A 14,037-nucleotide genomic window follows, 5' to 3' on the forward strand; every position below is an offset into this window, starting at 1 on the left:
TGTGCCAGAGAGCTTCATATGCGTCACACTATTAGTGTGGCACATACTCTAAATCAGGGGTCTCCAAACCAGTCCTCGGGGGCTGCTGTGGGTCCTGGTTTTTGTTCATACCGATCAAGCACAAACTTTTTAGCCAATGTGGTTTGTACTAAATCAAGCAGCACCTGACTGCAATCAACTGATCACACATATAAAACACCAGATTGGTGAAAAGGTGTGGTCTTGTTTTGTTGGAGAGAAATCCTGCACCCACTGCAGCCCTATGTGGAATAGTTTGGAGACCACTGCTGTAAATCATTTAGTAAAATGACCAATGTCCTGATTTATTCTACATCCGGACAAACTGTTGAAAGATAGTTGGTTAGCAGCACTACAGCACTAAGCTCCTTACTTGTCATATTTCATTCATTCATTCATTCATTTTCCATGCCGCTTTTTCCTCACGAGGGTCGCGGAGGTGCTGGAGCCTATCCCAGCTAACTCGGGGCAGTAGGCAGGGGACACCCTGAACTGGTTGCCAGCCAATTGCAGGGCACAAGGAGACATACAACCATTCACGCACACACTCATACCTACGGACAATTTAGAGTGTTCAATCAACCTACCAAGCATGTTTTTGGGATGTGGGAGGAAACCGGAGTTCCCGGAGGAAACCCACGCAGGCACGGGGAGAACATGCAAACTCCACACAGGAAGGCCGAAGCCCGGGATTGAACCCTTGATCTTAGAACTGTGAGGCAGACGTGCTAACCACTCAGCCACCGTGCCGCCTTGTCATATTTAACATATTTTATTTTTTTTCTATATATTGATTTGACACTTGATTTTGTTGTAGGAGAGACTAACTCAGATGCAAGTTCAAATGGGCCTTCTGGTGCTTAAACTTATTCAGGAGGTTGATGCAAGGTGGAACAGCACTTATCTCATGCTTCAGTGTATGTACACTGAGAGAGCCTGTCGGAGCAGCTTTGGCTGGTCTACGTACTGATCTCACACCATTGTCTGCTGAACATTACAGAATTATTGCTGACTGTTGGAAGTATTAGAGCCGTTTAACTATGCTACAATTGAGCTGTCTGAGGAGAAGGTTTCCTGGTCAAAGGTAATTCCGCTCTTGTCCATGTTGCATCACTCTCTGGAAGAAGAGGAGATACGACTGCTTCAAACTCCAGAGAGCACATCCTTGGTTGAGTTTCTGCAAAGATAACTAAGAGAGAAGCTGAACAACCTCCAGTCTATGAGCATTATATTTCTGGCTACTCTGCTTAACCCAAGGTTTAAAAAAAACTAGGCTTCTTTAGACCCAATACAGCAGCGGAGGCTGAAAAAAGGCTCACGATGGAATGCGCAGCTATTATGAGGCGCACAGCGTCCTCATCTACTTCATCATCATCAACGTCATCATCATCAGAAACTTCCCACTCTGTTGGAGGTATTTAACATTTCCTAATTGTGCTAATATTTAATAATAATTACTAATATCTGTTTATCTTTTCAAGGAAGCAAACTGTGGCATCATTTTGATACCTCGATCCATCAAGCAAGAACCACAAATGTCACGGCTAATGCAAAAGTTGAGGTGCAAGAAGTATCTTGGAGCACCAAACATCCCCAGAGTTGAAAGTCCCCTTCAGTACTGGGAATCACAGAAATATACGCTTCCAATTCTATACAAACTTGCTATCTCATATCCTTGCACCCCTGCTTCATCAGTACCATGTGAAATAATTTTTTTCTAAAGCAGGTGAAATTCTCAGCAAAAAAAAGTCCAAAAACATTGAAAAAAAAGTATTTAAATAAAAATGAATAAGCACTTTATTTTATCTCCTTATTTCACATTTCACTTGTTGCGTAAGCAAAAACATAGACAAAGTAACACAGAACAATTCATGTTAAAACACTCTTCAAATATATATATTTTTGTATTCAGAGCATGATTTACATACACCCCACTATTTTATTGCATGCACCAAGCATGTTATACATTTTTCTGTCCACATGATGACGTAGTGGAGGATATTAATGAAGCCCTTACATGTGTGTGAAGTATTTCCCTGCAGGGTATGACTGCTTTATGGGGTTTCATTTTGCCATCACTATTTTGGACTGTCCATCACTACAAAAAGGCATCTCTAGTGATGTTACGCTCGAAGCAGACGCTCGAGACAAGTGTCGAGCGCTCGCGGCAGAAGTATCACAAATCAGTCATCTCGATGTCTCGCTGGATCCGGTGGAACAGCTAGTGACGTCACGCACGAAGCAGACGCCCGACAAGTGTCGAGCGCTCGCGGCAACAAGTATCCCGATACGTTGTACCGATGTCTCGCTTCATTCAGTGAAAATCACCTGGCCGCGGAAGCGAAGCGTTGTGACGTCACACGCGTGTCGGCCGTCACCGTCGACGTGTCACTCAGGTACGAAGGGGTCGACTCAGTCAATTAGGATCAGTCAAACTAACAATGCTTATGAAAAGGAGAAATATCCCTCAAAATGTTGTGGGTTGTGAGGAGGAGCGCTTTTGCGCGCATTACGTCATATCGAGAACTAGGGAGAGTAAAGTGAAGTTAGATAGATTACACATTAGATTAATTTGCAATTGCACATAGTATAGGCATTCATTGACACACGATACACTGATTTATATAATACTCACACGCACACACACCCCCCCCGCACACACGCACAAACGTTAGTTTTTGTGTCTGTCAGGTTTTGTCTTTGTTTTTCTGTCTGTGTGTCTGTCAGTTTTTGTGTTTGTTAGTTTTTGTGTCTGTCTGTCAGTTGTTGTGTTTGTTTGTTTTTGTGTCTGTCAGTTTTTGTGTTTGTTATTGTGTCTGTCTGTTTGTCAGGTTTTGTGTTTTTTGTCTGTCTGCCAGTTTGTATATTTGTTCGTTTGTCTGTTTGTTTGTGTGAGAGTATTAAGTGTGTGAGTGATTGTGTAGTTGTAGATAGTGAGGTGAAACAGGGAGAATGGAGGGAAGGCCATCTAACAGAGCCAGGTCATGTGTGGAAGCACTTTGACGTTATTGCACAAAAAAGGGTCAAGTGTCAGATCTGTGCTCAAGAGTTGGCATTCAGTAATAACACATCCACAATTTTAAGGCACTTGTGCTCTAAACACCCCGAAACAGCACCCAATCCAGCAGCTCCTACTGCTCCAGCTGCGTCTGGAGTAAGTAGACAAGGTAAGCCTATGGCAACTGTCGTGTATACACAGTATAGTCAAAAGATAAGACAAAACTTAAAATGTAAAATATACATGACATTATATTATAAGTTATATGTAAGTAACTATTTACATTGGTCACATTGTTTAAAGGACGACAGGCTGAGCTGGATGAGGCCTTGGTGGACATGATTGTGTAGGACTGCCAGCCATTTTCTGTGGTTGAGGTTAAAGGATTTAGAGCATTTGTTCACAAATTGGACCCAACATATGCTCTCCCCACAAGACAGGCACTGCGAGGCATGGTGGACCAAAAATATAAAGAGGCCAAAGACAAAGCCAGAGCAGAGCTGGAGAAAACTGTGGCAGTCACTTTAACTGCAGACATGTGGACATCTGTCAACATGGATGCCTTCCTTGGGGTCACATGTCATTACATTGATGAAAAATGCCAACTATCATCTGTCCTGTTAGGTGTTAGTGACGGGATCTGTCGTTCACTTGAGTAAACGAATCCATTCCGGATCGTTCAGTAAAAAGATTCGTTCAAACGAATCGTTCAACGAATCGTTCGCCCCCCTCATCTCCCTCCCCGCCCAAATGAATCGTTCGGTTAGTGAACGGGAAGTGACGTTGCCGAACGAATCACCAAAGACCGCTTCGCAGTATAACTGAACGGGAAGTGACATTGCTTGGTCCCTCCCTCTCTTGCACATTGACCACTCGTCGTAGTTTCAGAAATGAGTGACAGGCGATATCATTCTGCTTTCACAGACAGCCTCGTCGCCCTCCCGCTGCTGCAAAAGCGAGGGAGAACTTCCGCGTCGTCTGTCCTAGTTCTATGGGCTCAAAGTCATGGCTCGTGCTTGCATTTCGATTGAGGACACGGTTAAACATTTTCCTTTTGTGGGGGGAGCGGGGGGTTGGGGTCGGGGGCGCACGGACTTTCATTAGCATGTTCTTGATCACATTTACAATGCTGCTTGCTACCAGCCAACGCAGCATGCTTGCTGTCACGAAAATAAAAATAAATCGAAAGTTTAATTTCTGAATATAGAACGACCATCACATCATATTTACATCTCGCTCTGTTGTATTTTTGTTTTTATGCTCATCACTATTATTTTTAGTCACTATTGTTACAAATATAAGTGTAAATAGCTAGTTGTCGAATGTGCTGCTCTGAAATAAAGACAATACTACATTTTGATATTTGTCAGTTTAATTGCAAATCAGTATTAAGATGATCGTATTGAATTTTTGCACTGGTATTAATAAATTAGGCTCGAGCGTTTACGTCACAGCAGCACGGGATCGTGCGAGATTTGCGACAACGCATCCATTGCGGAAGCACGTCTGCATCACGAGACATTTAAACTTAACGGCAAATACAATTCAACTACGAGTGCCAAAGATGGAAAAATGTAAGGAAAACTTGCCAGTTCGAAACGGAGACAAACTTGTTACCACGGCAAAGGACAGATATGTGAGCAATTTTAAGGATGTGAACAATGTTGACCCTCACGAGCAAGCCGAACACAAATGGAATAAAGATGTCGACAAGCTTCCACCACTACGCGAAATGGACATCACGCTGTATTTAGTGTTTGGTATATGTTACTACACTCATCAGCAATTCCGAAAATACAAATCGCTACAAAGCTACGAACAGTTTTGCTGCGGATGGGTGCAGGATCTTCACTTTATGGCATAGCAAACGGCAACACCATCTTTCTAGCAAAGGTAGGCAATGTGTGTTTACATTAGTCTGTGACCACGGATGTACAAATCTTTTGCTGCATAAAATGTAGCCTGTGTACAAATTCTTTGCCACTCTCTCACGTCAAAATATTACAGCTTTTTCATTTAGCAACGACAGGAATGATGTCTTATCAAGACAATGCACATGTATGCATGCTAGTTGTTTAGCTGTAGCAATAGCTAACAACAGGGCGACTTAGGGCGTAAAGTTACTGAAATTTGCGTAAACAAACGAAATTAACTTACCGGAGTGGACGTGCATAGAGCAAACTCAGTGTGTAACTGGAGAATCAAACGTTATGCCCTTCCTTCTGATCGAGGCCACCCATGCCATTCTTCGACGTTTGGTAAGTTCAGATATGAGCTTTCCCTCGCCTTTTCTCCATGTAGGGATCCGGAAGAAACTCAATGGTGTTCCGTCGAGCTGTACATTCTCCTTTCTATTCGATCGGTTGTTGCAATTCTTTACCGCACAATAATTTCCAACCATTTTTAAAGAGCGACCTGTGTTGAAATGCCTCAGTTTATGTTTCTCGCTTCCACAATGGCGATAGCGGCGGAAACCTCGCGAGTGCCACGTCATACGCTCGAGCCTAATAAAATAATCCGGTCAACTCCCCTGTCGTCCCCGCATCTCAGATCGTCAAATGCTGACGAGAAATGATTGCTTGCTCTTTACGATGTCGCCTTTCTACCCTCATTAGTCTGTTAAGAAAAATGTAGACATATTGCGACATCTCCCGTGTCCGCGTGCGTTGTTTTGGGGCGCTTGAGTAGCGCATGATGGACGGATTGACATAATTTGTCAAACCAACCGACACGCTCTGGCACGAAAAAAAAAAAAAAAAAAACACTCGGAAAAAATTGACATGTATATAGTTTCATTGCAAATCAGGATTATGGTGATCGTATTGAATTTTTGCACTGGTATTAATAAATAAAATAATCCGGTCAGCTCCCCTGTCGTCCCCGCATCTCAGATCGTCAAATGCTGACTAGAAAATTGTTTGCTCTTTACGATATCGCCTTTCTACTCTCATTAGTCTGATAAGAAAAATGTAGACATATTGCGACATCTCCCGTGTCCATGTGCGTTGTTTTGGGGCGCTTGAGTAGCACATGATGGACGGATTGACATAATTTGTCAAACCAACCAACATCTGACACGAAAAAAAAAAATAAAACACTTGGAAAAAATGGACACGTATATACCGTTTAATTGCAAATCAGTATTATGGTGATCATACTATATATTCTTTTTTTCTGTGCACATATGAGGTAAATATCGCTGCCATGAAGCCTCCATATAGTGACAGTTCTTTGCCTCCTTCATTGCCGTCACGCGACCGCAGCTCAGCTTTTGCTTGCCTCGTAGCTACCCGTGTTTTAAATTACTGTAAATTTGATAGTATGTCGTAATAGGTAGTCCCGAGTCTGTTGAGAAAAGTAGTACACTAAACCATGCTCGCTAGATTTGTGTGGTGTTTTTATCTTTTAGAGCTGCATTTGATAGGCTCCACGTTAACAAATATGTGACAAAGTCCTTTCCTTTCATTATTTGATTCGTTCACCGCATAGTCATTACTGGAAAGTCAAGTTAGCAGCAAGCTAGGTCAGGAGCCGGAGGACCGAGTCACTGAACGGGAAGTGACAAAACTCAGTCTTGCCCCCCTGCCTGCACGCTGGCTGCTTATTGGCCACACGTGGAAGTGAGTGACATACGCGCTGATTGTTTCCGGTCCCTCCCCTGCCCGCGATGAGGCTGGCGTCTGATTGGTCGTGTGCGATGTCAGAAGACGCTGCCGCTTGCTCAATGCCCTCCCACGCAGTGAACAAGCACCAACTTCATAGAACGAATCAGTGCAGATGGTGATTAGTTCGGTCTCGTTCACCCAAACAATTCGTTCAAAAAGAACGAATCGTTCGCGACCGATACAACACTATTAGGTGTCACAAAATTCCCACAATTACACACAGCGGAAAACCTAAAGACTGCCAAAGAATGCCTAATTGATGAATTGGACCTAACTAACAAAATCCACTGTCTTGTCACTGACAATGCTGCAAATATGGTGGTTTGTGCAAAATTACTTAAACTACGCACCATTCCTTGTTTTGCCCATAGTTTAAATTTAGTGGCAAAGAAGGCACTTGGGGCAATACCAGAAGTCTCAGAGATTCGTTTGAGAGCTAGAAAGGTTGTGGCATTCTTCAAAACAAGCACAAGGGCCAAAGAGAAACTGACTGAAGTACAGTTACAACTTAACAAACCACAACATAAACTGATTCAAGAAGTTGACACAAGGTGGAATTCTACTTTTCAAATGTTGCAACATTTACTTGAGCAGGGTGAGCCAGTCGGAGCAGCCCTGGCGTCACTAACCACAGATGTGCTACCACTGAACTGTGCGGAGTACGAGGCAGTGGCAGAATGTCTTGAAGTTCTGGGAGCCCTATCTCTGGCTACTACAGAGCTTTCAGTTGAGAAGAAGGTGTCTGCATTTAAAGTAATTCCATTAGTCAGAATGCTTCAGCATAAAATTACTGAGAAATCTACATCCTTACTCCACCCATGTGCAAAACAGCTGAGCCAGAGCCTGCTGTAGTTTTTAATGGCAAGGTGCAATGCGGAAAACATCCGGGTCCTGGCAATGGCCACTATTTTGGACCCAAGGTTCAAAACACTAGCATTTGGCAACCAGACAAAAGCACAAGAGGCCGTGTCTCGCCTCATAGCTGAATGTGCAGGACTGATGGCAAGGCGCTTAGTACCCACACCCACAACATCACAGGTAATTGAACTTCATTTTCTCTGCTTGTATATTGCTTTATAAAAGTATATAAACTCTCCCTTGTGTAGTTAACTAGCGAGATTAATAGCATTTTCAGCCCTCCATAACAACTTTGAGCACTTTGCTTAGCTAAATCTATCAATTTCAAGGATTCCCCATATTACAATATCATTGCCTCATTAACTTCAATTTGATAGTACGGTAAATGCCTTGCGATGGAAAAATAAAAAAGTTCCTTTGCATCTGACAGGGTTAATACTGCGGTAATTCAGCCTTATTTTTTAGAAGCTTTTAGCAACATATACATCAACAAATAGAAGAAATGATCCAAACACCCTAGCTTTCATCTTACCCGTCAAACATGGAATAATGACTTCTTCCAACAGTGTTTTAATACTGTATGAACTTTTAAGTGGCTGTAGTAATGTTTCCTATTGACAAACACGTATGTTTGCGGGTGTAACTTGTACAATTAAAATAATGATCATAATGGCAATAAACATTTTCAAAACAAATGCAGTTCAACAAAAAAGAACATTTAGTTCAAAATGAAAAAAGGTTGGTAAGTCGTTTTCAAAAAGATTTACTTTGAAACAATGGGAGACGTTAGGCAATTAAAACTACAATGGCAAAACTCACCTGCTTGAATTTCCACATGGCTGAAACAATCACAAGTCAAAGATAAACATCACAAAGACAAATATTATAATGCATAGCCATCGTTTTCCAGTCCAGCGTTTTGTATGCTATTCACTGATATTTGCTTACGTATGACTCGGTCGGAAAGTAACACTGAACTAAACAGTAAAGGTACAGAAGTGGGAGAGAAAAAAATACAACAAAACGACAACCCTGAGCTCCCCACCACTGCTAAAGCTGACAAAGGATAAAATGTAAACCGATTGTAATAATGTTGTCACACCTGCTAATGTTCTTGTTTTTAAATAGAAATTTTGCTCACATACTGAAGTAAAAAACGGGCAGATATTTTAATGGTGCAAACATTATAACTCTTTACAACTGAAATAAATAAATATCATAAATATCATATACCGTATTGGCCCGAATATAACACGGCCCTGATTATAAGACGACCCCCACTTTTTCAAGACTCAAGTTTGAAAAACAGACTTTTTGAACACCAAATTAATTTTTATACAGAAAGTAATTAGAGTACATCTGAAACAAATGATTACAACAATACATTTGAGAGAAAAAGCATGTCTTTTTGCCTCATTCAAACCTTAATATCTGAACATTTAAATATGAAAACTAAAGTGCAATCACATTCGTAAATGAATGGCTTCTGGTTTTTGAAATGTAAATAAACCAATCTATTGCGATAAAACAACAAAATTGCAATCACTGCATTAACCATCAAAGTGAAGTCTAACTAACTGTAGTCTTGAAACTAATCTGAATAAGGAAAAACATTGCAATAAAATAATGAAAACTGGTTAAACTTGAGAGTAGCTGAGAGCTGTCATGAGAGAACATCACTTCTATGATATCTGGCGCCATCTAGTGTCGTGAATGGGGAGAGTAGCTGAGATCTGTCATTACAGAACATCGCTTCAATGATATCTGGCGCCATCTAGTGTCGTGAATGGGTATAATGTCTAGACCGTGAATATAAGACGACCTCCTCTTTTTCAGTCTTATTTCAATGCAAAAAACACCGTCTTATATTTGGGCCAATATATTCATATATATGATATCTATGCTCATTACATTCCAATAATGCCTGACTGCAGCCGCCCGACAGCCGTTAGAAACGACGCCCACGTTGCTGTAAACTACGCCACATGATGCTATAGTAGATATCACATGTACTGTATATAGAACTAGATGCTAAATGAAAGACTCGGCGGCGTGAGCACGTGTATCGAGAACTATACGCGAGATGACAGACACGACGGCGTTAGTAAACAGCCGACATCTTAAGGCTGAGTTATGCTTTCGCATCAGACCTCATGGAAGACCCGATTTTACAACCCTCTGCCGTAGCTTCTCTTTTTCCTTCACAATGTTCTGACTTCACGTCACGTCAATGCGTGTGACGTGGTGGAAATGGACAGTGATTGGTCTGCTCAGACTGTTGTTTCCCGTTTAGCGCGAAATCACTAGCACAGTGTTTAAAAAATACAAGGAGAACAGTCTGGCCGCCATTGTCAAAACATTATTTTACTACATGCAAAAATGGACCAAGACGACGAGAGTATCAACGAATAGCAAATATGACAACTTCTCCTCTGCTGAGGCATCGAGCTCTAAACATCCTCAAGCACAGCTCGTGTGAGCAGAGCTCTAAACATTCTTAAGGACAGCTCACATGTATGTGTGTGTTCTGAATCGAATGGCCAAAAACTGCCAGCTTTTTATCACTATATGTCGTATTTTTGGTTGGCGCACTTCATCATTTATTGTGTACATATGTTTGCTGTAAGTCTGTGACTTATTTACGTGTTGCACTTCAAGTATATGAAGAATTAAGCACAGGTTTGGAGTCAAAAGAGTTGTTTTGATGTTTCATTTTCAACAACAGACAGTTCACACTCAATACGTCATCACTGATTGAGAGTGCATCGGTGCTTTTATGATAACGTTAACATCAAGGCTTTCAACGCAGTTTGGGAAGTTCCATAGCCGCGAGAAATCTGCAATGGCTTCCCACTGGCTGGTTGTAGGACACGGCAAACTCGGGCAGGAGGGCTTTGCAGACCTCGGACAAAACGCTGGACGCAGTGCTCAACGGCAGTTTGAAGCTAGCCACCACAGCTTGCTGGTTTCCACCCGAGGCTAAAACTTTGTGCGGCATCAAAAGTCAGACAGACCGCCTCGAAACCGTCTTCTGCATCGCCTGCACCTCAACATCTGTATGATCATGACCTGAAGATCCACATTCAAGTGTTCCATCTTGCATTGTTTATTTATTTTTTTCTCCGTTAAACTAGACTAGAGGAAGTCAACAAGCATGCCCCAAAACCGTACAAATATAACGCCACACCCCTCTATTGGCTTGGCGGTGAATTACAGAGCAACGCGTTCCTTCACCGCAGAACTATCAAATACTCATTGACGCCGTAGTCACTTCGCCGTCACCGCAACGAAGGAGCATAACCGGGCTTTAAAGCCGTAGACTTCTCAGGTAGGCTCTGTTGTGGCGAACCTTCCTAGTGAACCTAACTTTTTACCAAAAATACTCCAAATTATGGAGGTAGACTTGTGTCTTTATTATTCAATAAAAAAAAAAAAAAACGTTGCTTCAATCAAAAAAAAGTCGCTTTAATCAAAATATATATTTTAATAAAGAAAAAAGTCACTTCAATCAAAAAAAATGTGTTTGAATGCAAAACTAAATTTGAAACTGAAAGGAATGCATTTGGTACTATTTTTCTTTGATTTTTGTTTTGATTGAAGTCAAGCTTTTTTTTTTTTTTTTTAATTGAAAAAAGTTTTTTTGTTTGAAGTAATGTTGCTTTGCGTTTAGACCACGCCTTCATTTTTCAATCAAAAATAAGTTGCTTCAAACAAAAAAAAATCAAAAGAAAAATCACTTCAATCAATAAAAAAAAGAAACATTTCAATCATAGAAATAAAGTTTAACAATGGGAGGTAATATTTGAGACTCAAAAATTTGCATTTGAACTCTTTAATTTTTCATTGAAAATGTTTTCTTTGATTGAAGCAATCCTTTTTGTGTTTGGGCCATATTTTGGGTAGGATATTTGTGTCGAAATCATTCAATCCCCAAAAAAGTTGCTTCAATGAAAAAAAACTATTTTCAATTTTAGAAAATCATTTGAAAAATAAAACACCCTCCCCTAATTTTTTTTCAAATAATATTTTTATTTGAAATTTTTTTTTCTATTGAAGTGTCACTTTTTTTTTGAAGCGCAAAAAGTTTTGGACTACCTTTTTTTTTTTTTCATTAAAGAGGAAAAAGTTTTGAAGGCACTTTTTTTTGATTGAATCATTTTGACATAAATATTCACTTCGCGCTATTAGTCAGACATGTTAAAATGACAAGTTACTACGCCAATGGTGTAAGCCATAAAAGCATGATGAAGCAAGAATCATGGCCACTAACAAAAATAACCTAAGGCGGATGACGGTTGGCGGTTTTCGACTGATTCTTGACTTGAGGGGCCTCAATCGGTACCTGAAGGTTCTTCCGTTCCGCATGTTGACCACTGCGGACGTCTTGCGGGTGGTTGCCCAGAGGGAGTGGTTCAGTTCTGTGGACCTAAAGGACGTCTACTTTCATGTGCGCTCCTCACCAAGGGTGGTTTCTCCGCCTCGCCTACAGGGGTCACCACTGGCAATTGATGGTGCTCCCCTTTGAGCTCTCCCTCTCCCCGAGGGTGTTTACCTGTTTTGTGAGGACGGCTCTAGCTCCCCTCTAGTCAGAGGGCATGAAGATTCTGCCCTACCTTGACAACTTGCTGATATGTGCACTGTCGCACACTTGGGCATGCGGCGATACGACTGCTCTTCTTGCCAACGTGGCTCGCTTCGGCATCAGGCTCAATTTGGTAAAGTCTTGTCTGATCCCCTCTCAGCAGGCAACCTTCCTTGGGGTGTCTCTCGACACAGTAGCCATGTTGGCTGGTCCGTTGTACAGCTGGGTCGTCCTCTTGCGTTTTCAGGTTGGTCGGGTACTGTATGCCTGTATGTGGCCTTCCTTCGACTTTTGGGCGTGCTGACATCCTTGACCGCTGTTGTGGCCCTGGTTCTTATCTGATTAAGCCCCCTGCAGCGGTGGCTGAACATTTTTCACCTGGACGCAAAGCAGCACTGGCGGCAGATGCTCAGGGTTTCCAGCTGGTGGGCGGTTGCCTTGGCGCCGTGGAGGAACAGAGCCTACCAGTTTAAGGACGTACTGTTGGGTGAGGCCCCTGTCCAGCGTGAGGTGGTCACTACAGATGCCAGTCGCTTGGGATGCGATGCTGTCTGGCAACACAGGACCTCTCGGGGCATCTGGTCTGTGCTGGACCGCACCGACCACATCAATGTGGTCGAGTAGCATGTGGTTCAGCTGGCTCTCAGGCATTTTATTTACGTGCTTGCGGGAGCGGCATGTGTCAGTACGGACGGACATCGCCGCCACGGTGTACCATATCAACCACCTAGGGAGCACGAAGTCTGCTTGGCTCTTGCCGGCACCTCGTCTTGCAAGTCTGTGGACCTCGTATGATCCCCGCCAGCTGAACTGTCTTGAGAATGCCCTATCCCGCCGTCGTCTCCCACCGTCGTCTCCATCCCGAGGTGGTGCGCACGATTCGGTGTATTTTCAGCAGGGCTGGGGTCAATTTCTTCACCCCCCAGGAGTCGACCCACTGCCCTCGCTGGTTTTCTCTGGGGGAGCGCTCCAGCCCTCTCGGTCAGGGTGTGCTGGCCCACCCTTGGTTGTGGGGCCTGCTCTACGCTTTCCCACCACTCCCTCTTATTTGGCTGACGCTTCAGAGGGTCCTTCTGGAGGGGCACTGGTTGCTGCTGGTGGCCCCTTCTGGCCGGCTCACCTGTTGTTTCCCCTATTGCGCAGTCGGGCAGCCTTGGGGTCTCTCCGAAAGGATGGATCTACTGTCTCCGCCTGCACATCTAGTCGCTGAAGGGACCGACTCACTGATTGGCGACTGCTCTGTTTCAGTCAGCCAGATGCTTTTGAATGCCTGGGCGCCCTCCATCCGGCTCCACTATGCCTGTCGTTGGAGGTTGTTTGTGTTGTTCTGTCTCCACTGTTCTGGACTTTGATTTGGGATTTCCTTAATTTGGGTCGTTCTCCATCCACCATCATGATCTACGTCGCCTCGATCTCTACTCACCACACCAGGTCGAAAGTTTTTGACGCCATCCCTTCAAGCCTCTGGCTGTGGCTGAACCTCAGTGGGTAGTCCGCAAGGCGGGGCTCCTATTGGCAATTACCTCCGCTAAGCGCACTGCCGATTTGCACACGCTCTCGGTTAGACTAAAGTGCATGTTTTTGCACTCTGGGGGCTCGGGTGTCACGCTGTGACCTAACATTGCCTTTGTGCCCACGGTGTTGGCTGGCTCGCATTGCAATCGACCTTTATGCTTTGCTCGTTACCAGGCAGGGGACAGGCCGAGGGTGTTGTGCCCGGTCGCTTTTGTTGATGCACAGTTTCTATGTGAAGAGCAGCAGCTTTGAAGTCTTCATTGCCTTGTTTGCTAGCTTTTGGCCACATGTTATGCAGTTTGGACTTGAGGCCTGAAAGTCCCCTGTTGCAACAAACCCATATTTTAGGTGGGATTGTTAGTATTATCTGTTAAAATAAGTTTTTGTTTTCTTTGAGGATG

At 43.1% G+C, this 14,037-nt stretch overlaps 1 long non-coding RNA gene across 1 annotated transcript; it reads left to right on the forward strand.

The window, feature by feature from the left end:
- Positions 1-349: 349 nt before the first annotated feature.
- On the forward strand, positions 350-1,763 carry LOC130904901 (uncharacterized). The gene is made up of 3 exons (XR_009060924.1): positions 350-935; positions 1,019-1,432; positions 1,500-1,763. It is a non-coding gene; the product is annotated as an uncharacterized LOC130904901 (long non-coding RNA).
- The last annotated feature ends 12,274 nt before the right edge of the window (positions 1,764-14,037 follow it).

This window comes from Corythoichthys intestinalis, chromosome 16 (assembly GCF_030265065.1).
Source record: "Corythoichthys intestinalis isolate RoL2023-P3 chromosome 16, ASM3026506v1, whole genome shotgun sequence".
In the NCBI taxonomy this organism is placed as follows: Eukaryota; Metazoa; Chordata; class Actinopteri; order Syngnathiformes; family Syngnathidae; genus Corythoichthys; species Corythoichthys intestinalis.